At 36.7% G+C, this 27,537-nt stretch overlaps 1 non-coding gene across 1 annotated transcript; it reads right to left on the minus strand.

Annotated features, from left to right (window-relative positions):
* Nucleotides 1-18,155: 18,155 nt before the first annotated feature.
* Nucleotides 18,156-18,263, minus strand: LOC112781454 (small nucleolar RNA R71). Its single transcript, XR_003192230.1, has one exon. It is a non-coding gene; the product is annotated as a small nucleolar RNA R71 (small nucleolar RNA).
* Between the last annotated feature and the right edge of the window lie 9,274 nt (nt 18,264-27,537).

The raw sequence follows: 27,537 nt of genomic DNA on the forward strand, positions 1-27,537 counted from the left end.
TTTCAAAAATTGCTTTTCGATGTTCTGGAGCTTTAGGAACTTATGAATGGGTAGTAATGCCTTTTGGTTTGAAGAATGCTGGTGAGATGTATCAGCGTGCCATGAATACTATTTTTCATGAGTTCATTGGAAAATTTATGGAAGTTTATATCGATGATATAATAGTTAAGTCAGATTCAATAGACCAGCATCTCGATCATTTACAGCAAGCATTTGATACAATGCGTAAAAAGGGTTTAAAAATGAATCCTTTGAAATGTGCATTTGGAGTATCAGCAGGAATTTTTTTGGGATTTGTAGTTCAAAAGAAAGGGATTGCTATTGATCAAAATAAAGCTAAGGCAATTTTGGAGTTACCCCCACCAATGTCGAAAAACGAGGACCGTATTTTTTAGGGAAAGTTAACTTCCTTCGACAATTTATCTCTAATCTTTCTGGACGAACACGTGTTTTTTCATCTTTAGTTAAACTCAAAGATGAGTCGCAATATGTATGGACAGAGGAACATCAGAAAATATTTGATTCGATTAAAGCTTATTTGTTCAAAGCACCAATAATGGCAATTATTCGTCCTCATAAACCATTAAAATTGAACATTGCAGTATCTACAAATACTATCTGATGTATGTTGGCTCAAGATGATGAGGAAAGCCATGAAAGAGCCATTTATTATTTGAGTAAAGTGATGTCCGATATCGAGTCATGATACTCTTCGATTGAAAAATTATGTTTGTCCCTCTATTATGCTTGTATGAAATTGAAATGTTATATGGTTGATAAAACTGTCAAAGTAGTTAGGCAGACGGATTTGATAAAATACATGTTATCTTATCCCATGTTGAGAGGTCGATTGGCAAATGGATGCTTGCTTTAAGAGAATTCGATTTGCAATATGTTCCGGCTAAGGCCGTTAAAACTCAGGTCATTGTAGATTTTCTAGTTGACAGATCGAATAATCCTAATGTCCAAGGGACAAATATTATTGAAGTAGATTCTGATTGTTGGAATTTGTATTTTGATGGTTCAAAGCACAAAGATGGTGCTGGAATTGGGATTCTAACCACTTCTCTAAAAGGTATCCCGTCGGAATTTTTGTTGAATTAAAATATCCATGTTCGAATAACATTGCTGAGTATGAAGCGTTAATACTGGGATTAGAGATTTTAATCAATAAAGGGGCATTAGACATCCAAATTTTTGGAGATTCTCAGTTAGTTTTAAAACAACTGTCGAAAGAGTTTAAATGTAACAATGAAAAATTACAAAAGTATCTATCGACAGCATGGGAGTTGTTGGTGTCTTTCCAAAAAGTGTCCTTGGTTCATATTCCAAGAATTCAAAATGAGATTGTCAATGAGTTGGCTCAAATTGCATTGAAATACAGAATACTTCCTGAAATTTTAGGAAAATTGGCAGAAGTTTGACACATTTTGGTGCCTACTGAAGAAAGGAAAGTTTTAGTTATAGATGATTGGAATGATAACGATTGGAAGAAACCAATTGCGGAATATTTGAAAAATCTTAGTACTTGAGTCGATCAGAAAGTTAAGTTAAAAGCAATCAATTTTGTATTGATGGGTGATGAGTTATATAAAAATGGTGTCAACAAAAGCCTTTTGAGATATGTAGGCCAATTAGAAAAAGGTATTGCTCTTGGAGAAGTCCATAGGGGAATATGTGGTGATCATCAAGCTGGAGAAAACATGAAATGGGTGCTTCGACAAGATCGAGTGTATTGGCCATCCATGATTAAAGATTGTATTGATTATGCAAAAACATGTCAGGAGTGTCAACGACATAGGGTAATACAACAAATTCCAGCTTCTGAATTACACTCGATTATTAAACCTTGGCCATTTAGAGGTTGAACTTTGGATTTGATTGGAATAATCCATCCTCTTTTATCGAAAAATCATAAATTTATTTTAGTAGCCACTGATTATTTCACTAAATGGGTTGAAGTTGTTCCTTTGATAGAGGCGGGTCAAAATAAAATTATTGATTTCATAGATGAGTACATAATTCATCGATTCGGAATTCCTCAAACATTGAGCACTAATCAGGGAACTATGTTTACTGGGCAACGTATTAGAAATTTTGCAGCATCGAGGAATATAACCATGGTAACTTCAACCCCATATTACGCACAAGCAAATGGCCAAGTTGAAGCAGCAAATAAAATTTTAATCAATTTGATTAAAAAGCATATTGACCGAAACCTCGAACATGGCATGAGACTTTAATATTAGGCTCTTCCAATGCAACTTCTTCTATTGTGCTTCGAAATAGTTGTTGTTTTTTTCTTCTGTGCTTTGATATAAGGCTCTTCCAATGCAACTTCTTCTTCTCGAATTAAGGCGAGCTCTTTTTCAAGTTCTTCTCTACGGTCTGCTAAACAAGCTTGAGTATTGGCAGCGTGGGAAACATTAATCTCAAATTCCTTAAATTATTTTTGTGTCGATTGATGGGCAATATTGATTTTTTTGGCCCCATCTTCGATTTTGGTCATTTCCTTCTTTACTCCATTCATTCTGTCTTGGGAAATGAAAAGGTTATTAGAAACCTTTTTGAATCTCTTCACCACTTGGAAAAATTGAAGTAGGACCTGGAATTCGAGAGAAGAACTTAAAACATCAGATAAGAGTTTGTTCAAATCATCTTGTTTAACCCATTCATCAACAGTATGAGTGAGGAGCTTGAGAAGGAAACTCAATTGTTGGTAAGTCAGTGGACTTAAATTTTCTGGAAGATTTGGTTTTGATAATTCCTCCATAGTTGGAACTGAAGTTGGTATATTAGGCTTGTGAGTGATTCTAGACATAACAGCCAAAAGTTCAGCCAATTCAGTGTCAGGAGGGTCAGATTCAATGGCTGGAAGTTCTTTATTTTTAGAGGCTTGTTGAGAAGTTTGTTCAGGTTGAATTATTAAATCTGATGAAATTCAGATCCCTGAAACAAGTTGGGATGGGGATTTTTTCATTTCAGTGTCCCTTTGGTGAGGACTTGTGTCTTTTGAGGGAGAACTAATGGTAAGGTCGACATCAATGGAAGGAGAAGAAGGAGGATTATTTATAAGAGAAATTAGTAATGGTTGTACTTTGATTGATTCAGTTGAAATGTTTTCCTTGATGATTGGTGGCTCAGTGTGTGCGGCAAAGGGAGTGTCTTTGTTTGGTTCAGGAGCAGGTTGTTGGACTTCTTGATTAAGTGCCATGTAGTGAGAGATTGTATGGCCACTAGAGAATGAGTCTGAATGTTGTTCATGTCCTTTGTCAAGAATAGTTTTTACCATGGAAACAGGAGATTGTTGGGGAAGCACATCAGCCTTCTTACAACAAAATTTGTGATAAGTGAATGAGGGGATTAGAGACTAATTAAATAAGATTGGAATTATGTTAATAATAAGTATACCTCATGAGTTATTTTGGATTCTAGGATTTGAGAGTGAACTGGGTTTCTTGATGGACTATTCAATTCAGAATTGCTAGAAGCAGAAGAAGAATCACTCGAGGAAAAAGGTAATTGCATTGGCAAAGGTATAGCACTTTCATTGGAAGAGTTTTCACTATTGGAAGTTTGTTTCTACAATAAAAGAAGAGAGTTCAAAACAAAATATTGAAGATAATTCTATGTTTTTTTTTTGAAAAAGTATAGATTAATAATACCTTTCTCGATGTTGTAACTTTGACAGAAGTTTTTTGCACCTTTTGTTGTTGTTATTTCGACGTCTCCATTTTTCTCTTTGGAGCTTTTGGAGAAGGTGCATCAGAAGTATTTGGGTGATTCTTTATCGACTTCTTTTTAATGTCATCCAAAATGCAATCATATCGGGAGTAATAGTTACCTCACCAGTCAATAAAAGATTTGGTGACAAAATCACTATGAAGGAAAGTGCGAGGAGAGTAATGACTTCGATGTTTGTCACTGGCATCAAGACCTTTTTGAACATCTTCTGATCTTTTGTTTTGAGAACAAGGTGACAAAGAGCTGGAGCTTTTTTTGGGAAAGGAGCAGGAATAGCTTGTGAAAAACCCATTTTCCTAGCCACATAGTGGGGGCATGAAGGGTTATATTAAATTGCTTTTTCTTATATTGAGGGATACCTGTAGGAAAGATTTGAATGGCAAGGAAGTTGGACCAAATTATATTATTTGAGGAGTCGATATCCTTGTCTGAGAATAGGTGGTGTTGAAACCATGAAGGTCCTCTTCTTCGATCAGCAAAGGGAGCAAGTTTTAGGTCTTCATTTCGAAAGATTTTGCATCAATGGAATTTCAAAAATACCTCCCAAAAGAGTTCCTCTGTTGAATGTGCATTCTCAAAATTCGGTTGAAGTGTAACCAATCAAAATCCTTCAATATGTTGCTTATCGGAGGTTGTGATCTCTCCTTGTTTCATATGTTTTTTGAAAATGGCATTAAGCCAGAGTTAAAGAAACCAGATAGGACCCCATCACTGATCGAAGTCTGTTTTCGATGGCTTTCAACCATTAGGCCCAACTAATCATATAGATTGCTAATGATTTATTTGGCAAAGTTGAATTCGTGTCCTTCATGAATTAAAGCAGCTAAAGGGATGAATAATTTCTACATTGAGACACTCCTCGAAAAGAATACAATAGCATTCAACCAAAAGTATAGAAATGCTACGCATTCTTGTCGGTAACAGGAGTGCCCTCTTTTTCCATATTTAGTTTAATAAATTCCCCATAAGAGCTTTTTGCGACAATTTGGTATTGCCAATTCGGTTTCTCTCAAATGTAGCGACTGAGTTGCTCATCGGCAAGCCAGTAATAGCAGCCATATCGAAAAGAGTTAGGCCAACCATACCATATGGAAGGTGAAAGTTGTTGGTAGTTTTGTTCCAGAAACAGAGGGCAACACCAATCATCCAATGGTGTGTGATAGGTGTGAAATGGGAGAGTCAAATAAGATCATGAATACCCTAAAGTTTCCAAATTACACCTTTAACAGCCTCAATCCTCTGATACCAAGAAAGAAAGCTAGCAGTTTTTAAAGTAATTTTAGGGATGTACCGAAAGAATTTTTTACCATCGATGAAATGAGTTATGAAAAGCTCTTGCTTAATGAGTAAATCCTCTCCCTCAGCACTAGGAAAGAAACGAGTAGTTTTTTCAGGTTTTTCTGCAGAATGTATGGGGCTAATGAAACAAAAAGTATCTTCTTCAACAGTGAAAAGAAAGAGAATATTTTTATCATTCGAGGTGCTACTTGGATCCTCGATTATGATATCCCTAGCTTGAGAAACAATACCCAAATCGGGTTGAACGAAGGTTTTAGTCATGACCTTCTTGCCTTTGTCTTTAGTCAGTGAAGTCTCTGGAACACTGGATGATGCCATTTGAAGATGAAATAGTTTGAACAAGGAAGAGAAGAAAAGAAAGAAATTGGAGATGAAAAGTTGACGTTCTTAACAGTGAGAGTATTGTTAAGTATAAGTAAAAGGGGGTAAGTAAGGCTTTTCACCATTTTATATTTCACTGTTTTAGAATTTGAAAAAAGAAAACTTCTTTGAGAAGGCAAAGTTGGAAGAGAGAGAGACGGTAATTAATGGAGAACATGCCATAGTGGGCACCGATAAGTAGGCGGTTAGTAAATTTCGTGTGAATTAAATTGTTTAATTATGGTTGTTAAGTCAAGTTAAATAGGATTAAGTGTTTCATTTTCAAAATGATATCGAAAAGACGAATTAATCCTAACAGGGCAATTTGTTAGTCGAAAAATATAATTTTGAAGACATCGAGGTCGAGTTTTGATAAAGATTCTTTTGAAGAATGTAACCCTTATCGAAAAAGGATTCGTCGAGGAAAAGAGGTATAATTCAATTGATAAGATCAAAGAACAAGAACAAGTAAAGTTGATTAGTGGCAGTTACTCACATCATGCAAAGGAGTGGGAATAGTTATTTAAAGATTAACGCAAGTGGGAGTTATATTTGAATTTGATTAGTTGAAGATTCTTATAAATAGGTGAAAGATCGAAGAAACAAGGTTTGGAATCTCATATCAGAAAATACTCTCGCACACTTACATCTCCAGTAAATTTCTGAGTCTGTTTAGAATTTTTTTTTTCTATAGGATTTCTTCTATTGTCTTTACTTTTCATTTAAATTTCTTGTAACTTTTATTTTTATGCACATTTACTTTTCAAGCAAAACTTTATTTTTTCTGTTTTTTTTTTGAGATTCAGTATTTTGATTTTGATTTTAAAGTCTTTCAATTTCGTCGAAGGCATTTCTTTATTTAAATTCAGTGTTATTCTCCTCCATTTCAGTTATTTTACTTCTAAATTTATTTTGCTTTGTTCTTTCAGATTTTTTTTTGTTGTTTTTGTTCAATCAAAAGAATCATTTGATTTAAAAATTGATACTTATATGAAAAGTAGATTTCACTCTTAAATCACAGATATCAAACCACTTAAATTTGTTAAAAATCGATAAAACACGTATAAATATTTTGGATTAGGAATGTTAAAGCCAAATATACAACACCTGTGTCAACGTGTGCCAAAGTGCAACGGTGCAAAATCTATTAGAAAGCTACTTATAAAATTAGAAAGCATTAATAATGCAGCAATGATCGGTATCAACTTACATGTCTCTAGTTTTGATGGTCTTATAAAGTTTGAATTATTAAATAATTTTAATAATAAAATATATTTTTAAAAATTTTTAATAACAGCCAAATAATAATTTTTTATTTTTATTTATTAATTAGTCTTTTATATATTATTTAATTTTAAAATTTATTTTGTATTTTATAAATTATTATTTTATTAGTCATTATTTATTTTATTATTGTAACTCTATCATTAGCAATTTAATATTTTATCAGTATCTATCTTTAATCTCTTAATTTTATTTTAAATTTGAAATTCTAATTTTATCTTTTTCAATCCTAAAATTAATAATTTCATAATCTATCGTCAATCTCTTTTCAAATTACCTAATTATATAATTATAATTGTTTATGATTTATAAATGATTGTTTATCAATTACTAGATATGTGTTTTTCGTAGTAGAAGAAATTGCAATTTGTAGAAAAATAATCGATTTTTTATTCAAGTAATCTATTAGTTAGTAAATAGAACTTTCTCTTTTATTAGTTAGTGAATGAAAATCATTTTTCTTTTAGTAAGTAGAAATAATTTTTTTTTACAACAATTGATTATTTTACGAGAAAAAGTTTTAATTTTTTTTAGTCAATCAATTTTATTATCTATCTAATTGATTGACTAAAGAAAATAATTCATTAGATCTTTTTAGAATCTATTTTTTGTATATATACAAACAACCAATCAAATGTATTCATAACACGCTTTTCCTATTAATGATTCACGTTGTTGTTTCTTCTTCCAGTACCAGTTCAATTCAAAAACATAACAAAGATTAATCTTAATTTTACAATATAACAGTTAAATTTAAAATCGGGCCTGCTACACATTCATATAACCATGTAATCACGTTGATTCAAGTTCAAATAGAGACACGCACATTAATAAAGCGTGAAAACACGTACCCGAAAATTCCTTCGTTATTGGCGCTCATTATAAAGAAACGTTACTTCTTCCAAAATACGAAACCTCACGAAAACACTCCATCTATTCGAAACTCTCTCAAAATCACTCAAACTTCAGTCACGTTCTCTGCGGAAACCACTACTAGAAAAGAATTGCGACAAGATTTCCCCACGAAGAAGCAAAAAAAACGAACAAAAATAGCAACAAAGACTACCAAAGATATGATAAAAACTATTGTTCAATTGAAGTCTTGCAATGTAGTGTTTCTCCTACTTGCATTTTAAGATTACTGCATTGATTTGCTTCGTTCAGTAGATTAACGTAGTATGATAGCATTTTTACAGTATACATAGTGCTTTGCATGAGGAAATAATATTCATAATAATTTAAAGCGTATACTTATTTATTCAACACATGGATTTTATTCGGTTCTGTACGCTTGATAATTCTCATTAACTTGATATTTAGTGTATTCAGGGTTTAGGTTTTATTCTAATTGCATTTTTACTATAAAACTAAGGCTTTGAATAAAATATGTTATTATTTTCATTCAGTCCAATGAATAGTGTAACTAGGCCTTTGAACTTGATTGTTACTCTATTGACTTAACTTCTATTGCATGAAGAAATACTATTCTTGATAATTGAAAGTTTATAATGATTTATTCAACACATGAATTTTATTCGGTTCTGCAGGTTTGGTGATTCTCATTCACTTGATATTTAGTGTGTTCAGGGTTTAGGCTTTATTCTGATTTTATTTACTGTATAACTAGGGCTTTGAATCAAATATGTTTTTATTTTCATTCAGTCGATTGAATAGTGTAACTAGGTCTTTGAACTTGATTGTTACTCTATTGACTTAACTTCTATTGCATGAAGAAATACTATTCTTGATAATTGAAAGCTTATAATTATTTATTCACCACATGGCTTTTATTCTGTTCGGTGGTCTGGGACATTTTAATTGATTTGATTAAAAATATGGACGCTTGTGCTTTTCAGTGTATTGAGTGAAGTATTGACCAAATTTTTTCACTGTAGAAAAACACAAGACAATTGTGACAAAAAAGGAGATGGCATAATATAATGGAAGCACATTAAATATATTTATTCGCTTTCTTTTAAATAATATCTATTTTGTATTATAAATATATCATCACATTCTGTTTCAAAACTTATAGAAAAACTCATGATTGCAGATGCCAAACAAAGGCAATAGCAACAGTGTTTAGAAATATGAGTCAAGAAAAGAGAGATATAGTTGAACAAATAGGATTTGGTGCCCTGGCACATGTCCCAGAAATTAATGTCTCTCATACCCTGTTGAGAGAATTGATTGATTATTTTGATGAGTATAAGGGATGCTTGAAGACTCTACAGGGGAACATTAAAATAACTCCTCGCAAGGTAGCAGCTGCACTGGGCATAAACAATGCCGGTAATAGACTTTTCACTTCCTGTTTATTTTCTGTTAATTAGTGTACAGAAAATTAAATTGAGCCTTTTTGGCTGATTTTTTGCTATTTAAATATTGTAGGAAATCTTTTTTATGACAAGGGTGAATACACAAAACTAAATCCAGAAGACAAGGAATGTGCTGGATATGAGCGTTAAAAGGGAGGAGAACCGGCAAAAATTCAGAAGGACTTTTGTTGTCTTCATACAAAAGTGTTTCTTGCTATCGACCACAGTAAGCGTGGCCTCCCCGATACTTAAGCCACCAATCTTTCATGTGGACAACATCCAAGAGTGGGATTGGGCAAAACATGTGCTCAACTTCTTAATGAAAGGAATAGAAAATGCGAGAAAGGGAATGAAACAGTCCGTTGATGGCTGTGTTTTTGTTTTGATGCTGATATACTCCCATGAAACCAAGTTCCCTCGCCCATTCGGACCTGATACTCCCCCAGCACTGTGGGTGGCCCATTGGATAAAGAAAATTATGGTTGACCGTATTTTAAGGGAAGCAACTAATCCATTGGTAAATTAAACAAAAAATTCCACCTAAAATTTCATTTAAAATGATTCCAAAATACTCTGCTAACTAAATATACTTGTCTTTTAAGTTATAATTAATTTATTTCTCCTACTAGCAATTGTTAGTGTGTTCATTTGAATCTTTGTGCATTCAGAAACACTTTTATTCATTATTAAATATTTGTCACGTTTTATTCACCATATGAAGCTTATTCAGTTCGGTGGGTTTGATCCCTTTGCTTCAACTGATCGTCAGTATCTTCAGTTGAGTTCTTGTGCATGCAAAAATATTTTTTTGATCATTAAATAATTATCACGTTTTATGGTGTTTTCTTCAGCACATTACTATTGTTTGATTTAGTTACTAATGTTGATTCAGCTGATTGTTACTGTATTTCTCAATAAATAAATTTCTCTTTTAGGGATTTATGTACAGAAAGAACCTAAAGAAGGAAGAAAGAAAAACAAAGAAGTTAGAAAAGAAGGAAAAATGAAAGAAAGAAAAAAAGAAAATTGTTGATCTGGAATCTTCTCCGGAAGAAGAAAAATTTTCTGAATCTGAAACTGAATCCGAATCCGACAAATCACCACCAGGAAAGAGAACAAGACAAAAGACAGTGGTTAAAAAACAAAAGGTTATTGAGACGGATTCAGAAACAACAACTGAAAATGAAAGCACTCCAACAGATTCAGAAAACAAAAGTGAATCCAAAAACCAGTAAGTTTGATCTTCATATTGATTTCATTTAACCTGTATTTGCTTAAAGTTGTTCTTATGTCTTTGTTCTTATGTATTGCAGGGAAGAAGAAATTGAAAAAACTGCCACAAAGAAAAGAAAATAACCACAGAAGGTGGTTAGAAAACAAAGCAAAAAAGAAAGCATTTGCCGACAGATTCAGAGGGCACAAGCAAATCTGAAAACCAGTAAGTATTGGGTGATGTTCATTTATATGATTGTATGATATTCATCTGGTTTAGTTTTTCACATCCTTGCTGTAAATTGTTTATGTATGCTTGTTAAGTAAAAGTAAATCACATATGTGATATTGTTCAGTGTAGTTGCTCAAGTCGAGTTCTTTTTAATCTGGAATGTTTTTCTTGATGATTGAATGACTATTGATGAGTCCATATTTGATGAGATATTTTGACCTGATTTGAGTGGATTTCATCACATAAACTCACACTTAATCACCAAAATAGCATACTTTTGTGATTTCTCTCTAATTTGGACTTAAATGTGAAAACATGCGTTTTTGTGCTTAAATTAGTGATTTTAATTCCACTTTTATGCCATTCGATGCCGTGATATGTTTTGTGAGTGATTTCAGGTCATTTAGGCAAGAATGGGTAGGTAGAAGTGGAAGGAAGCATGTACAAAGGGAGAACACATGAAAAAAATAAGGAAAAGCACACACAGATAAGTGTGCGTGCGCACAAGCACCTGTGCGTGTGCACAAGCACCTGTGCGTACGCACAAGAAGGAAATCAGTTAGTGTTCATGTGCACAACCCTCTGTGCGTACGCACAAGTGAACATTCAGCAAGGTGTGCATACACATACATCTGTGTGTACGCATAGGACCCTGCACGTGGTTTCATTAATGAAACACGTGATACGCGATTTCTGGGGGCTTTTGGCCCAATTTTTGAAGGCTTGATGCTAAATGGGAGTGCTATATCAAAGGGGAATGAAGACATATGAGGACATTAAGCTTACATTAGGTTTTAGTTTTAGTTTTCATTAGTTTAGGAAGCTTCCATAGGAGTAGGAGTAGTGTAGAATTTCTCTCTTAGGGTTTACTTCAATCTCCATTGTAGCATTTCATAACAAGCTTTGATTTTGGAATTTTGCTTCTTTTATTGTAAGTACTCTCAATTTCTCTTTAATTACATCATCTTTACTTTCATTTTCTCTTAGTTCAAGTTACTTTGTTAATATTTTCAATTTTAGTATCTTGAAGTTTTGATTAATGAATTTAATGTTTTATGATTTTTTTATGCTTGTTTTATTGTCCATTGTTGATATTGTGGATAGTTGGTTATAGTTTTCCTTTTTCCTTTGTAATTTTGCATGTTTTGGTTTTATGCCCACAAGGTGTTTGTGAAATTGCCAATTATGGATTTTGAATAGATTTTCACACCTTGGCTTGGGATTTGAGTTCCTAGGATACTAGAGTTATAATGTCCGACATTTAGTGGTAATTCATGGGTAGTTAGTTAAATCTTGTTTCCATTGACGCTAGCTTTTTACCAATTAATTTGGTAAGTTAGCTAGGACTTATGGATTAAGGTCAATTATGCTTGCTTGACCTACTCCTCGATGTTAGGGGTTGACTAGATGAGATTGACTCATTATAATTATCATAGTTGTGGTTATGACGATGATAGGATTCCTTGGATCCTCATTCCCAAGTCAAGGCTCTTTATGCATTTATAGCATTTTCACTAAGTTTTGACCTTGTTTCCTTTCTACTTGCATTAATTTCAATTTTGATCATTTCTTAGTTCTTTTAATCTTTTGTTCTTTGATTGAAAACCCCTTTTCCTCACAACCAAGAGCGTAACATTTCAATTGCATTCCTAGGGAGAACGACCCGAGGTTTAATTACTCTCAGTTTACGCTTTGTATTTGAAAAAAAACTAAACTTTGATGTTGGCTGATTGTCGGGTCTAGGCTATACTTACAATGCCAATCTTATTTTGAGATAAAATTCCTAACCTGCTCTAGGCCCACTCATGAAGTTTTTGGCGTCGTTGCTGGAAAACTTAGTGTAATTGAGTGCCATAATTTTGGTTGTTTTTAATATGTGAATAGTGTGAATAGATACTTTTTGGTTGTTTGTTTGCTTTTGTTGGTAATTAGGTTTTGTTTCTTTTGTTAATTGATGTCTTTAGTTTTTATTTTCAATTTTCTCTATTGGTTTGGAGTTTGGTTATGATCATTTTGTAGGGCTTGATAACTTCAATTTTGGATTGCATCATGGGATTAGAGCATCAATTTTGGAAGGAGCAATCTCCCCCACACTACAACGAGCCAAACCCTCCCCAATATGCATACCCAAATCAAGGATATGGTGGGTTTCACAATGATTACATACTTCCACCACCATATACCTATGATCCATACCCCCAACATAATCCTCAATCACTATATTTTCAAACACCACACCACTACTACCCCCCACCTTCTTACATACCACTTTAAGATACTCATCAACATGAATCACCTCCCACATATACACCCTTCCTCCCAAACAATGAATCTCCTTTTTCACCCCAAAATGAAGATCCTCAACCCTTGTCCAAAGAAAAACAAAACTTTCAAGCCTTTCTCAAAGAGCAAGAAGGATTCCGAAGAACACAAGGGCAATTCATGGCTACCATGGCCGAAGTGGTAAACCATTTGATCCTACTACGCTCATCCGATCAAAGCACTCCTCTTGAAGAATATGAAGGAGCAATTGAAGGGTGTAGAGAAGAGGAGAGCATGGAATGTCAAGTGGATGAAGAGGAGCTTAGGTTTGAACCACAACAAGAGGAGGAAGGTGAGATGAGTGCACTGGAAGAGGTAAAGGAAGACATGGGGGAGATTGAACAAGATGAGGATTCCATTATTGATGAATTTTTGTCCTCTTTGGTCAATCCTCTTAATGATCCTAATGAGCCTCTTCCCATTGAGTTTGAGAGAGACATGGAAGTAGACTTCTCACAACCTCCTTGTTATGATTTGAGTGATGGGGAAGAGGAAGTTTGTGAGGAAGCAATTCCGGTCTAAGAGCATATTGATTGGATGGCAATTTCATCTATGAGCTTCATTGGCCCCCATCAATATGCTATCTTGGAAACGGATTACTAACTTGAGGTCCTTCTTGGGTTAGTACATGGAGGAGGAAGGAATGTTGTTTGCCAAGTGAGTCCAAAGCTCATCAAGAAAGCCAATTCAAGCTTTGGGATTCAAGCTTGGTGTGAAGCACAATCGAGTAGATTTCGGAGACTGTTGGATTGTTTCAAGGGTACTTTAGGAGCTTGTCCATCCGGCTTGAGGCGTAAAGATCAACAAGAAGGAGAACGGGAAACTAGAATATGGGATCCCGGAGGAGCTTCAAGGACCAAGCATGGATGGAGATTTAAGGAGGAGTGGAAACACAAGCCATCCTAGCAAGAGTCTCCTCAACAAGTCCAACTTAGGACTATAAACCAAAGTGCTAGGTGGAAGACACCCTACCATGGTAACATTGTTCCAACTTTTCTTTTCTTATAGTATTGTTTTATTGCATGTTGCTTCTTTTAGCTAGCTTAGGATTAGTTTAATTGTTAGTTTAGATAGGTTAATTTGTGTATGGATCTTGATTTTATGAATTTTATTAATGTTGCGGGGTTGAATTTTGGTTGAGCTAAGGTTGAGTGCCTTAGATTTTGAAGAAAAATTTTTGAAATAAAAATAGGGTTGTGTGATGAGCGGATAATTTATACGCTTTTTGACATTGTTTTTAGTATGTTTTTAGTAGGATCTAGTTACTTTTAGGGATATTTTCATTAGTTTTTATGTTAAATTCACATTTCTGGACTTTACTATGAGTTTGTGTATTTTTTTGTGATTTCAGGTATTTTCTGGCTGAAATTGAGGGACTTGAGCAAAAATCAGATTCAGAGGTTGAAGAAGGACTGCTGATGCTGTTGGATTCTGACCTCCCTGCACTCAAAATGGATTTTCTAGAGCTACAGAACTCAAAATGGCGCGCTTCCAATTGCCTTGGAAAGTAGACATCCAGGGCTTTCCAGCAATATATAATTGTCTATACGTTGGCTAAGTTTAGACGACGCAAACTGGCGTTCAACGCCAGCTTTCTGCCCAATTCTGGCGTCCAGCGCCAGAAAAGGATCCAAAACCAGAGTTCAGCGCCAGAAATGGATCAAAACCTGACGTTCAACTCCACAAATGGCCTCTGCACGTGGAAAGTTAAAGCTCAGCCCAAGCACACACCAAGTGGGCCCCGGAAGTGGATTTATGCATCAATTACTTACTTCTGTAAACCCTAGTAGCTAGTTTATTATAAATAGGACCTTTTACTATTGTATTAGACATCTTTGGACGCCTGGTTCTTAGATCAGAGCGGCTGGCCATCTCGGCCATGCCTGGACCTTTCACTTATGTAATTTTAACGGTAGAGTTTCTACACTCCATAGATTAAGGTGTAGAGCTCTGCTGTTCCTCAAAGATTAATGTAAAGTACTACTGTTTTCTATTCAATTCATCTTATTTCGCTTCTAAGATATTCATTCGCACTTCAACCTGAATGTGATGAATGTGACAATCATCATCATTCCCTATGAACGCGTGCCTGACAACCACTTCCATTCTACCTTCGACTGAATGAGTATCTCTTAGATCTCTTAATCAGAATCTTCGTGGTGTAAGCTAGAATGATGGCGGCATTCAAGAGAATCCGGAAAGTCTAAACCTTGTCTGTGGTATTCCGAGTAAGATTCAATGATTGAATGACTGTGACGAGCTCCAAACTCGTGATTGCTGGGCGTAGTGACAGACGCAAAAGGATAGTAAATCCTATTCCAGCATGATCGAGAACCGACAGATGAATAGCCGTGCCGTGACAGGGTGCGTTGATCATTTTCACTGAGAGGATAAGATGAAACCATTGGCAAGGGTGATGCCTCCAGACGATTAGCCGTGCCGTGACAGGGCATTTGGATCATTTTCCCGAGAGAAGACCGAAAGTAGCCATTGACAATGGTGATGTATCACATAAAGCCAGCCATGGAAAGGAGTAAGACTGATTGGATGAAGATAGCAGGAAAGCAGAGGTTCAGAGGAACGAAAAGCATCTCTATTCGCTTATCTGAAATTCTCACCAATGAATTACATAAGTATTTCTATCCTTTATTATTTATCTTTTAATTATCTAATCCAATCACATTTAACCCTAACTGACTGAGATTTGCAAGGTGACCATAGCTTGCTTCATACCAATAATCTCAGTGGGATTCGACCCTTACTCACGTAAGGTATTACTTGGACGACCCAGTGCACTTGCTGGTTAGTTGTGCGAAGTTGTGAACCATGGTATTGGCATCATGTGTTTGGCGCCATTACCAGGGAAAGAAAGAGCGATGAATTTTACATAATCAAAGTGTAATCACAATTTCTGCGCACCAAGTTTTTGGCGCCGTTGCCGGGGATTGTTCGAGTTTGGAGAACTGACGGTTCATCTTGTTGCTCAGTTTGGGTAACTTTCTTTTCATTTTCTTTTCAAAAACATTTTTCAAAAAAAAATATATATTTCAAAATTTTCTCACCTGTTTTTCGAAAAAATAAAAATATTTTCAAAAATATATTTTTATTCAAAATTTTTAAGAATGAATTCTAGTGTTTCATGAAGCATGTGAAGCCTGGCTGGCTGCAAAGCGATGTCTAAATTCTTTTGGACTGAGGCTTCCAAACCATCAGCATAGAGGCAAGTTACATATTTGATAAGTAATGAGCAGTATATTCTGATATCTTGCTGAAGCTTGGCTGGCCATTGGCCATGTCTAGTGTTTTGGACTGGAGCTTTCATTGAAAGCTTGGCTGGCTAGTGAGCCATGTCTAATTCCTGGACTGAAGCTTTAGACTAAGAATGCAAGATTCCTAGAATTCATATTAAAAATTTTGGAATCCTTATTTTCCTTTTTCAATTAATTTTCGAAAAATCCAAAAAATTTAGAAAATCATAAAAATCAAAAATATTTTTCTGTTTCTTGTTTGAGTCATGAGTCATGTTATAAGTTTGGTGTCAATTGCATGTGCATCTTGCATTTTTCAAAAATTCATGCATTCATGGTGTTCTTCATGATCTTCAAGTTGTTCTTGGTAAGTCTTCTTGTTTGATCTTTGCATTTGCATGTTTTGTGTCTTTTCTTGTTTTTCATATGCATTCTTGAATTCTTAGTGTCTAAGCATTAAAGAATTCTAAGTTTGGTGTCTTGCATGTTTTCCTTGCATTAAAAATTTTTCAAAAATATGTTCTTGATGTTCATCATGATCCTCATAGTGTTCTTGGTGTTCATCTTGACATTCATAGCATTCTTGCATGCATCACATGTTTTGATCTAAAATTCTCATGCATTGCATAATTTTCATGTTTTTCTCTCTCATCATTAAAAATTCAAAAAAAATAAAAAAAAAATATCTTTCCCTCTTTTCTCTCATAATTTCGAAAATTAGATTTGACTTTTTCAAAAATTTTTAAAATCAAGTTGTTTCTTATGAGTCAAATCAAATTTTCAATTTGAAAATCTTATCTTTTTCAAAATCTTTTTCAAAAATCAAATCTTTTTCAAATTTCTTAGTTATTTTCGAAAATTCTAAAAATATTTTTCAAAAATCTTTTTCTTATTTTTATATCATAATTTTCGAAAATAACAATAACAATTAATGTTTTGATTCAAAAATTTCAAGTTTGTTACTTGCTTGTTAAGAAAGATTCAAACTTTAAGTTCTAGAATCATATCTTGTGATTTCTTGTGAATCAAGTCATTAATTGTAATTTTAAAAATCAAATCCTTTTCAAAACTAATTTCAATCATATCTTTTCAAAAATATCTTCCTATCTTTTTTTTTTCAAAAATTTGATTTCAAAATATCTTCTCTAACTTCCTATCTTCTTATCTTTTCAAAATTTGTTTCAACTAACTAACTAACTTTTTGTTTGTTTCTTACCTTTTTCAAAACCACCTAACTAACTCTCTCTCTCTATTTTCGAAAATATCTTCCCCCTTTTTCAAAAATTTCTTTTTAATTAACTAATTATTTTATTTTTATTTTGAATTTTCGAAAAAAAAAACTACTAACCTCTTTCAAAAACTTTTTTCAAAAATCACTAACTCTTTTTCAAAAATTATTTTCAAAATTTCCCCTCTCTCATCTTATTCTATTTATTTATTCATCTACTAACATCTCTCCCTCACCCACCAAAAATCCGAACCCTCTCTCTCTCTTTCTGAGTTCAGATTTTTCTCTTCTTCTTTTCTTTTACTAACAATAAGGAACCTCTTTACTGTGACATAGAGGATTCCTCTTCTTTTCTTTTTCTCTCCTCTTTCTTATGAGCAGGGACAGAGAAAAAGGCATTCTTGTTAAAGCTGATCCAGAACCTGAAAGGACTTTGAAGAGGAAATTAAGAGAAGCTAAATTACAACAATCCAGAGACAACTTGATTGAAAATTTCGAACAAGTAAAGAAGATGGCTGCCGAATCCAACAACAATACAAGGAGAATGCTTGGTGACTTTACTGCACCAAATTCCAATTTACATGGAAGAAGCATCTCCATTCCTGCAATTGGAGCAAACAACTTTGAGCTGAAACCTCAATTAGTTTCTCTGATGCAGCAGAACTGCAAGTTTCATGAACTTCCATCTGAAGATCCTTTTCAGTTCTTAACTGAATTCTTGCAGATCTGTGATACTGTTAAGACTAATGGAGTAGATCCTGAAGTCTACAGGCTCATGCTTTTTCCCATTTGCTGTAAGAGACAGAGCTAGAATATGGTTGGACTCTCAACCTAAAGATAGCCTGAACTCTTGGGATAAGTTGGTCACGGCTTTCTTAGCCAAGTTCTTTCCTCCTCAAAAGCTGAGCAAGCTTAGAGTGGATGTTCAAACCTTCAGACAGAAAGAAGGTGAATCCCTCTATGAAGCTTGGGAAAGATACAAGCAGCTGACCAAAAAGTGTCCTTCTGACATGCTTTCAGAATGGACCATCCTGGATATCTTCTATGATAGTTTATCTGAGTTATCAAAGATGTCATTGGATACTTCTGCAGGTGGATCCATTCACCTAAAGAAAACGCCTGCAGAAGCTCAAGAACTCATTGACATGGTTGCTAATAACCAGTTCATGTACACTTCTGAGAGGAATCCTGTGAGTAATGGGACGCCTATGAAGAAGGGAGTTCTTGAAGTTGATACTCTGAATGCCATATTGGCTCAGAACAAAATATTGACTCAGTAAGTCAATATGATTTCTCAGAGTCTGAATGGAATGCAAGCTGCATCCAACAGTACTCAAGAGGCATCTTCTGAAGAAGAAGCTTATGATCCTGAGAACCCTGCAATAGCAGAGGTAAATTACTTAGGTGAACCTTATGGAAACACCTATAACTCATCATGGAGAAATCATCCAAATTTCTCATGGAAGGATCAAAAGCCTCAACAAGGCTTTAATAATGGTGGAAGAAACAGGTTTAACAATAATAAACCTTTTCCATCATCCACTCAGCAACAGACAGAGAACTCTGAACAAAATACTTCTAATTTAGAAAACTTAGTCTCTGATCTATCTAAGGCCATTGTAAGTTTCATGAATGAAACAAGGTCTTCCATTAGAAATTTGGAAGCACAAGTGGGCCAGCTGAGTAAAAGGATCATTGAAATCCCTCCCAGTACTCTCCCAAGCAATACAGAAGAGAATCCAAAAGGAGAGTGCAAGGCCATTGACATAAGCAAAATGGCCGAACCCAAAGAGGGAGAGGAGGATGTGAATCCCAAGGAGGAAGACCTCCTGGGACGTCCAGTGATCAATAAGGAGCTTCCCTCTGAGGAACCAAGGGACTCTGAGGCTCATCTAGAGACCATAGAGATTCCATTGAACCTCCTTATGCCATTCATGAGCTCTGATGAGTATTCCTCTTCTGAAGAGAATGAGGATGTTACTAAAGAGCAAACTGCCAAGTTTCTTGGTGCAATCATGAAGCTAAATGCCAAATTATTTGGCATTGATACTTGGGAAGTTGAACCTCCCTTGTTCATCAATGAACTAAGTGATCTGGATCAACTGACATTGCCTCAGAAGAGACAGGATCCTGGAAAGTTCATAATACCTTGTACTATAGGCACCATGATCTTTAAGGCTCTGTGTGACCTTGGTTCAGGGATAAACCTCATGCCCCTCTCTGTAATAGAGAAACTGGGAATCTATGGGGTGCAAGTTGCTAAAATCTCATTAGAGATGGCAGACAATTCAAGAAAACAGGCTTATGGACAAATAGAGGACGTGTTAGTAAAGGTTGAAGGCCTTTACATCCCTGCTGATTTCATAGTCCTGGATACTGGAAAGGAAGAGGATGAATCCATCATCCTAGGAAGACTTTTCCTAGCCACAGCAAGAGCTGTGATTGATGTGGACAGAGGAGAATTGATCCTTCAATTAAATAAGGACAACCTTGTGTTTACAACTCAAGGATCTCTCTCTGCATCCATGGAGAGGAAGCATAAAAAGCTTCTCTCAAAGCAGAGTCAAACAAAGCCCCCACAGTCAAAATCTAAGTTTGGTGTTGGGAGGCCACAACCAAACTCTAAGTTTGGTGTTGAACTCCCATATCCAAACTCTAAGTTTGGTGTTGGAGAGTCTCAACAATGCTCTGAACATCTGTGAAGCTCCATGAGAGCCCACTGTCAAGCTATTGACATTAAAGAAGCGCTTGTTGGGAGGCAACCCAATTTTTATTTATCTAACTATATTTTTCTTAGTTATATGTCTTTATAGGTTCATGATCATGTGGAGTCACAAAATAAATATAAAAATTGAAAACGGAATCAAAAACAACAGAATAAAAATCACACCCTGGAGGAAGCACCTGCCTGGCGTTCAATGCCAGAACAGAGCATGGTTCTGGCGCTGAACGCCCAAAATGGGCAGCATCCTGGCGCTGAACGCCCAGAACAAGCATGGTTCTGGCGTTCAACGCCAGAAATGGCTAGTAAATGGGCGTTGAACGCCCAAAATGGGCACCAACCTGGCGCTGAACGCCCAGAGTTGTGTGCAAGGGAATTTTGCATGCCTAAATTGGTGCAGGGATGTAAATGCCTTGACACCTCAAGATCTGTGGACCCCACAGGATCATCTCAGGATCTGTGGACCCCATAGGATCATCTCAAGATCTGTGGTCCCCACAGGATCCTCACCCACCTCACCCTCTCTCTCTCCATTCATGACCATCCCTTCTGTTTTCTATTCACCACTCACATCCATACACACATCCCTCCATCTCCTCCATATCTTCTTCTTCTTCTATTCTTTCTTCTTTTGCTCGAGGGCGAGCAACATTCTAAGTTTGGTGTGGTAAAAGCATAAGCTTTTTGTTTTTCCATTACCATTAATGGCACCTAAACCTCTAAAAGAGGGGAAGGGAAGACAAAGGCTTCCACCTCCGAGTCATGGGAAATGGAAAGATTCATCTCAAGGGTCTATAGCTCAGTGGTAGAACATGTGGCTGCAAATCAAGAGATCCCTGAGATACCTCAGGGGATGCACTTCCCTCCATATAAATATTAGGAGCAAATCAACACCTCCCTAGGAGAATTAAGTTCCAACATGGAACAATTAAGGGTGGAACATCAAGAGCACTCCATCATCCTTCATGAAATAAGAGAAGATCAAAAAGCAATGAGGGAGGAGCAACAAAGACAAGGAAGAGACATAAAAGAGCTCAAGGACATCATTGGTTCCTCAAGAAGGAAACGCCACCATCACTAAGGTGGATTCATTCCTTGTCCTTATTTCTTCTATTTTTCGTTTTCTATGCTATGTGCTTATCTATGTTTGTGTCTTCATTACATGATCATTAGTAGTTAGTAACTATGTCTTAAAGTTATGAATGTCCTATGAATCCATCACCTCTCTTAAATGAAAAATGTTTTAATTCAAAAGAACAAGAAGTACATGAGTTTTGAATTTATCCTTGAACTTAGCTTAATTATATTGATGTGGTGACAATGCTTCTTGTTTTCTGAATGTATGCTTGAACAGTGCATATGTCTTTTGAAGTTGTTGTTTAAGAATGTTAAATATGTTGGCTCTTGAAAGAATGATAACTAGGAGACATGTTATTTGACAATCTGAAAAATCATAAAAATGATTCCTGAAGCAAGAAAAAGCAGCAAAGAACAAAGCTTGCAGAAAAAAAAATTAATAATAAAATAGGCGAAAAAAAAATAGAAAGAAAAAGAAAAAGCAAGCAGAAAAAGCCAAAAGCTCTTAAAACCAAGAGGCAAGAGCAAAAAGCCAATAACCCTTAAAACCAAAAGGCAAGGGCAAATAAAAAGAATCCCAAGGCTTTGAGTATCAGTTGATAGGAGGGCCTAAAGGAATAAAATCCTGGTCTAAGCGGCTAAACCAAGCTGTCCCTAACCATGTGCTTGTGGCGTGTAGGTGTCAAGTGAAAACTTGAGACTGAGCGGTTAAAGTCAAGGTCCAAAGCAAAAAAAAAAAAGAGTGTGCTTAAGAACCCTGGATACCTCTAATTGGGGACTTTAGCAAAGCTGAGTCACAATCTGAAAAGGTTCACCCAATTATGTGTCTATGGCATTTATGTATCCGGTGGTAATACTGCAAAACAAAGTGCTTAGGGCCACGGCCAAGACTCATAAAATAGCTGTGTTCAAGAATCATCATACTAAACTAGGAGAATCAATAACACTATCTGAACTCTGAGTTCCTATAGATGCCAATCATTCTGAACCTCAATGGATAAAGTGAGATGCCAAAACTATTCAAGAGGCAAAAAGCTATAAGTCCCGCTCATATGATTGAAGCTATGTTTCATTGATAGTTTGGAATTTATAGTATATTCTCTTCTTTTTATCCTATTTGATTTTCAGTTGCTTGGGGACAAGCAACAATTTAAGTTTGGTGTTGTGATGAGCGGATAATTTATATGCTTTTTGACATTATTTTTAGTATGTTTTTAGTAGGATCTAGTTACTTTTAGGGATGTTTTCATTAGTTTTTATGTTAAATTCACATTTCTGGACTTTACTATGAGTTTGTGTATTTTTCTGTGATTTCAGGTATTTTCTGGCTGAAATTGAGGGACTTGAGCAAAAATCAGATTCAGAGGTTGAAGAAGGACTGCTGATGCTGTTGGATTCTAACCTCCCTGCACTAAAAATGGATTTTCTGGAGCTACAGAACTCCAAATGGCGCGCTTCCAATTGCGTTGGAAAGTAGACATCCAGGGCTTTCTAGAAATATATAATAGTCCATACTTTGGCCAAGTTTAGATGATGCAAACTGGCGTTCAACACCAGCTTTCTGCCCAATTCTGGCGTCCAGCGCCAGAAAAGGATCCAAAACCAGAGTTCAGCGCCAGAAATGGATCAAAACCTGGCGTTCAACTCCACAAATGGCCTCTGCACGTGGAAAGTTAAAGCTCAGCCCAAGCACACACCAAGTGGGCCCCGGAAGTGGATTTATGCATCAATTACTTACTTCTGTAAACCCTAGTAGCTAGTTTATTATAAATAGGACCTTTTACTATTGTATTAGACATCTTTGGATGCCTGGTTCTTAGATCAGAGGGGCTAGCTATCTCGGCCATGCCTGGACCTTTCACTTATGTAATTTTAACAGTAGAGTTTCTACACTCCATAGATTAAGGTGTAGAGCTCTGCTGTTCCTCAAAGATTAATGCAAAGTACTACTGTTTTCTATTCAATTCATCTTATTTCGCTTCTAAGATATTCATTCGCACTTCAACCTGAATGTGATGAACGTGACAATCATCATCATTCCCTATGAACGCGTGCCTGACAACCACTTCCGTTCTACCTTCGACTGAATGAGTATCTCTTAGATCTCTTAATCAGAATCTTCGTGGTGTAAGCTAGAATGATGGCGGCATTCAAGAGAATCCGGAAAGTCTAAACCTTGTCTGTGATATTCCGAGTAGGATTCAATGATTGAATGACTGTGACGAGCTCCAAACTCGCGATTGCTGGGCGTAGTGACAGACGCAAAAGGATAGTAAATCCTATTCCAGCATGATCGAGAACCGACAGATGAATAGCCGTGCCGTGACAGGGTGCGTTGATCATTTTCACTGAGAGGATAAGATGAAACCATTGGCAAGGGTGATGCCTCCAGACGATTAGCCTTGCCGTGACAGGGCATTTGGATCATTTTCCCGAGAGAAGACCGAAAGTAGCCATTGACAATGGTGATGTATCACATAAAGCCAGCCATGGAAAGGAGTAAGACTGATTGGATGAAGATAGCAGGAAAGCAGAGGTTCAGAGGAACGAAAAGCATCTCTATTCGCTTATCTGAAATTCTCACCAATGAATTACATAAGTATTTCTATCCTTTATTATTTATCTTTTAATTATCTAATCCAATCACATTTAACCCTACCTGACTGAGATTCGCAAGGTGACCATAGCTTGCTTCATACCAACAATCTCCGTGGGATTCGACCCTTACTCACGTAAGGTATTACTTGGACGACCCAGTGCACTTGCTGGTTAGTTGTGCAAAGTTGTGAACCATGGTATTGGCATCATGTGTTTGGTGCCATTACCAGGGAAAGAAAGAGCGATGAATTTTACATAATCAAAGTGTAATCACAATTTCTGCGCACCATTGTGCGCACACACACAACAACAAAATTTTGTGTCTTGTGCGTACGCACCATACTGTGCGTACGCACAGTAGCCTGTGCCCTCTCTGTTGGGAGCACTTGCACACCTTGTGAGCGCGTATCTCCCTTTGTTTTGCGCTCTATGTGTGTGCACCGCATTGTGCGTACGCACACCAATCCTTTTTCGTGCATTGCATGCGTACGCACCTGGTTGTGCGTACGCACACTCCTATATACTCCCTCTGTTGGGAGCGTTGGCACAGCTTGTTCATACGAACCCCATCCATTTTTGTTCTTGTGTGTGTGCACGATCCTATGTGTGCGCGCACATATGATCTTTTTCTTTTGAAAAAAAAAAGCCTTCTGTGCGCACGCACACTCTTGTGCGTGCGCACACTTCTTGATCCCTCTCTGTTCAGAGCGTTTGCACGCCTTGTGCGAGCGCACACCTCCTCTTTTTTATCTCGTGTGCGTGCGTGCACATACCTGTGCGTATGCACAAGTGTTGTTTTGGACAACATTTTCATTGCACTTTAAATTAAACCCTAACACACTTCCGACCCCTTCATCCCTCTCTTCTCTTGTTTTTCCCCTGTTTTACTACTTGTTTTACTCAGTTTTGTTTGCATTTCATTTTCATTTTAGTAATTATATTAGTTTTTGTTTAGTTGTTTGTTAATTAAATAAATTACAAGCGTTTGATTAATGTTGATTGGGTTGCTTGTTGATTGAATTTCATCAATGCACTTATACTTTGCCTTAAATTACTAGCAGTTAATTGGATTTTCACATTTACATTTTGTTGCATATTAGGTGAATTTTTTTTAAGTGCATAATGAATTTAGTGAGTTGAGTTGAACTACTTATTCACCATGCTTCTCATATAATCACATAACAAGGTACTCATTTGTTTTTAATGCTTTGCATTTGTTTCAGTGACTTGGCTTGATTCTTATCAAGCTTGTCACTTTGTGCAACAAGTACCTTTACCATGTGACTATGTCATTAATTTTGAAGAAGAATAAGTAGTTCTCTTTTCATCATTGAATTGGTTATTGTTGATTGTGCCATTTCCTATTAATCTTGTGCTTTCACTTGCACAATTTCAATATCCAATACCTCATATACTCAATTCACTTGAGTTGTGGTTACCTAGGTGTTCCAAGGGTTACCTGAAACGTTGAGCTCGATCTTGGACGAGATCTTCTGGTTTGGTTGAATCTGTCCTGTCCGATCTGTTGGAGCTTGCGGTGCCGCTGGTCCTCGCTCACCGGGAGTGGTGGTACATGCAAGAGACTCTGATGCTTAAGTCAATATGAGCTTTAGGAAGGTTTTTCGTAGAATTGGAATATGAGTTATACCTGGGTGCTCCAGTGTATTTATAGTGGTGTTTAACGACCTTCTTTGGGATAGAATCGTTATCTTATCTTATCTTTTGTGGGTGAGACCATATCTTTTGCCAGCCGTTTCTCAGTAGGCAGTGGTTCTTCGTTTTGGGCCTCTTTGGGCTTCTTTAGACATCTTTCCGAGTTCTTTAAAGAGGTCGGTAGTGGGCCAACCTCCCGTGAGGTCGACCCTTTTGTCTTTTAGCGAGCCCGGCCCTATAACTCAGACCGGTGTATGAAAAGTGTCCCTGCTTGAGCTTCGATCTTTTCCTGAGGTTGTGCTCATTCCTGAGCTTCGACCTCTTTAGGGGGAGGTCGTGCTCAAGCATCTTCTTGTTGACCTTGCCCGAGGTGCTTTTGTTCTTTTCGGGCGAGCTTTGCGTTTTTAATACTTTTTCGAAACGCGAAGCATTTTTCCTTTTGCTTTTAAATGTTGCGCCATTCTCGAGTGGGTTAGTTTCTTGGGTTCATACAAGTGCTTTTAAAGCCTATTAATTTGGGTTTTTACTCCTTGCAGTTTCACTTTCCCTCTTTTTATTTTGTTCAAAATCAGAGGGGTCTTAGCTTTCTTTCCTTTTTCTTTCATCTGCTTCGTTTGGTTTTCTGGAGAGAGACTCTTTCTTTCGTCTTCTTTCTTTTGATTTGCCCCAAGTTTTCATCTTCTTCGAAGCTTTCGAGGCGCTTGTTGCTGTGGATCGTCCGTGTGTTTGCCATGCGTTCATCACCGCTTCTGCTCCTTCTTATTTCAGGTTGGTACTGGCTTTGTGTATTTCGCATTTTTTCTCACTTTGATGATAGTTGCGATTCTTCTTTTGTTTTGTGTTTGCTTCTGGTTGTGCTGGATATTTTTGTTTCCTCTAAATTTTTTATTTTTCATCTTGCTGTTGTTGAAACGGCTAGGGCTAGGTCTTTCGATTTTCTTTCTGTACTTATGCTGCCTCCAAAGGGTGTCTCTGGGATGCAGTGATAATTTTGTTTTTGTAAACCTTGGGGCACCCTTTGCTGTCTTGTTGTTGTTTTGCTAGTTGTTTCTTCATTTTCCTATTTGGTCTTGTTTGGTAGTGATGCCTTTTCATTTTCTTGCTCTAGGTATAGTTTCTATGTCTTGTAGGAATATTGTTGAAATGTCCACAAAGGTTCCTCCTGGTATAGCTGACTGGTTAGATTCTGTGGTATTAGGATGTGTTACTGTAGCAGATCAGGAGCGCTGTGAAAAGTTCAGGAGATATCATAGGATTTGTGGGAATAGGGAGGATGAGAAGGACTATGAGTTGGTGTCACCCGACCCTGAGGAGAGGGTCAGTTTCCCTCCTTTAAGTCGGGCAGAGCGTCCGTTCTTTTATGCATACGATTGCCTTTTTACTAAGTTAGGGATTATCCTTCCTTTTACTGAGTTTGAGACCGACATCCTCTGGAACTGTAATCTTGCCCCTGCTCAGCTCTATCCCAACTCTTGGTCTTTCATGAAAATTTTCAAGTTGCTGTGTCAGGAGTTAGGTGTCCGACCTTCCCTCTGTCTTTTTCTATATTTGTTTGTGCTGACTAAGCCGGGGGCAGCCAAGAAGAAGGCTTCCTGGATCTCCTTCCGGGCTACCCAGGGTAAAAAAGTGTTCTCCATTTTTGATGACTCTTTTCACGATTTTAAAAATTTCTACTTTAAGGTTCGGGCTGTGGATGATGTTCACCCCTTTTTTCTGAATGAGAATAAGGAACCTAATTTTCCCCTTTGGTGGCAACAGAATCCTGTAGTTCTTAAGTATTCGTTGGAGAGTCTTGATGAGGTAGAGAGGGCCTTTGTGGGTGTTTTGGAGGAGCATTAGGGGGAGCCTCCTCATTTGGATACGAAGAAGTTTTTAGGGGATCCTGCTCTTCTCCGTTCCGAACTAGGTAGTGCCCGACTTCCTAAATTTTTACTATCTTTGTTTGTCATCATCCACTATGTAACTGTTTTTGTGATGTTCTTTTTCAGAGATGGCTTCAGGTTCTAATTCAATGAATGTCCTTCGCAAGACCAAGAAGACGAGGGCTACCTAGAACCTGTAAAGGAAGACGTCGGGGGAGGGTTCTTCCCAGGTCCCGCCGAGGAAGCCAGACTCGGCTTCTCAAGGTCCGAGGAAGATTATCCTGACTCTTCAAGTCCGTGTGGCCTCTACTGATCCACCTCCTGCGACCTCTGGTGCTGCTTCCTCTCCTTCTTCGTTTGGGCCCTCTCCTAAGAGGC

Source organism: Arachis hypogaea, chromosome 19 (genome assembly GCF_003086295.3).
Source record: "Arachis hypogaea cultivar Tifrunner chromosome 19, arahy.Tifrunner.gnm2.J5K5, whole genome shotgun sequence".
Classification (NCBI taxonomy): Eukaryota; Viridiplantae; Streptophyta; class Magnoliopsida; order Fabales; family Fabaceae; genus Arachis; species Arachis hypogaea.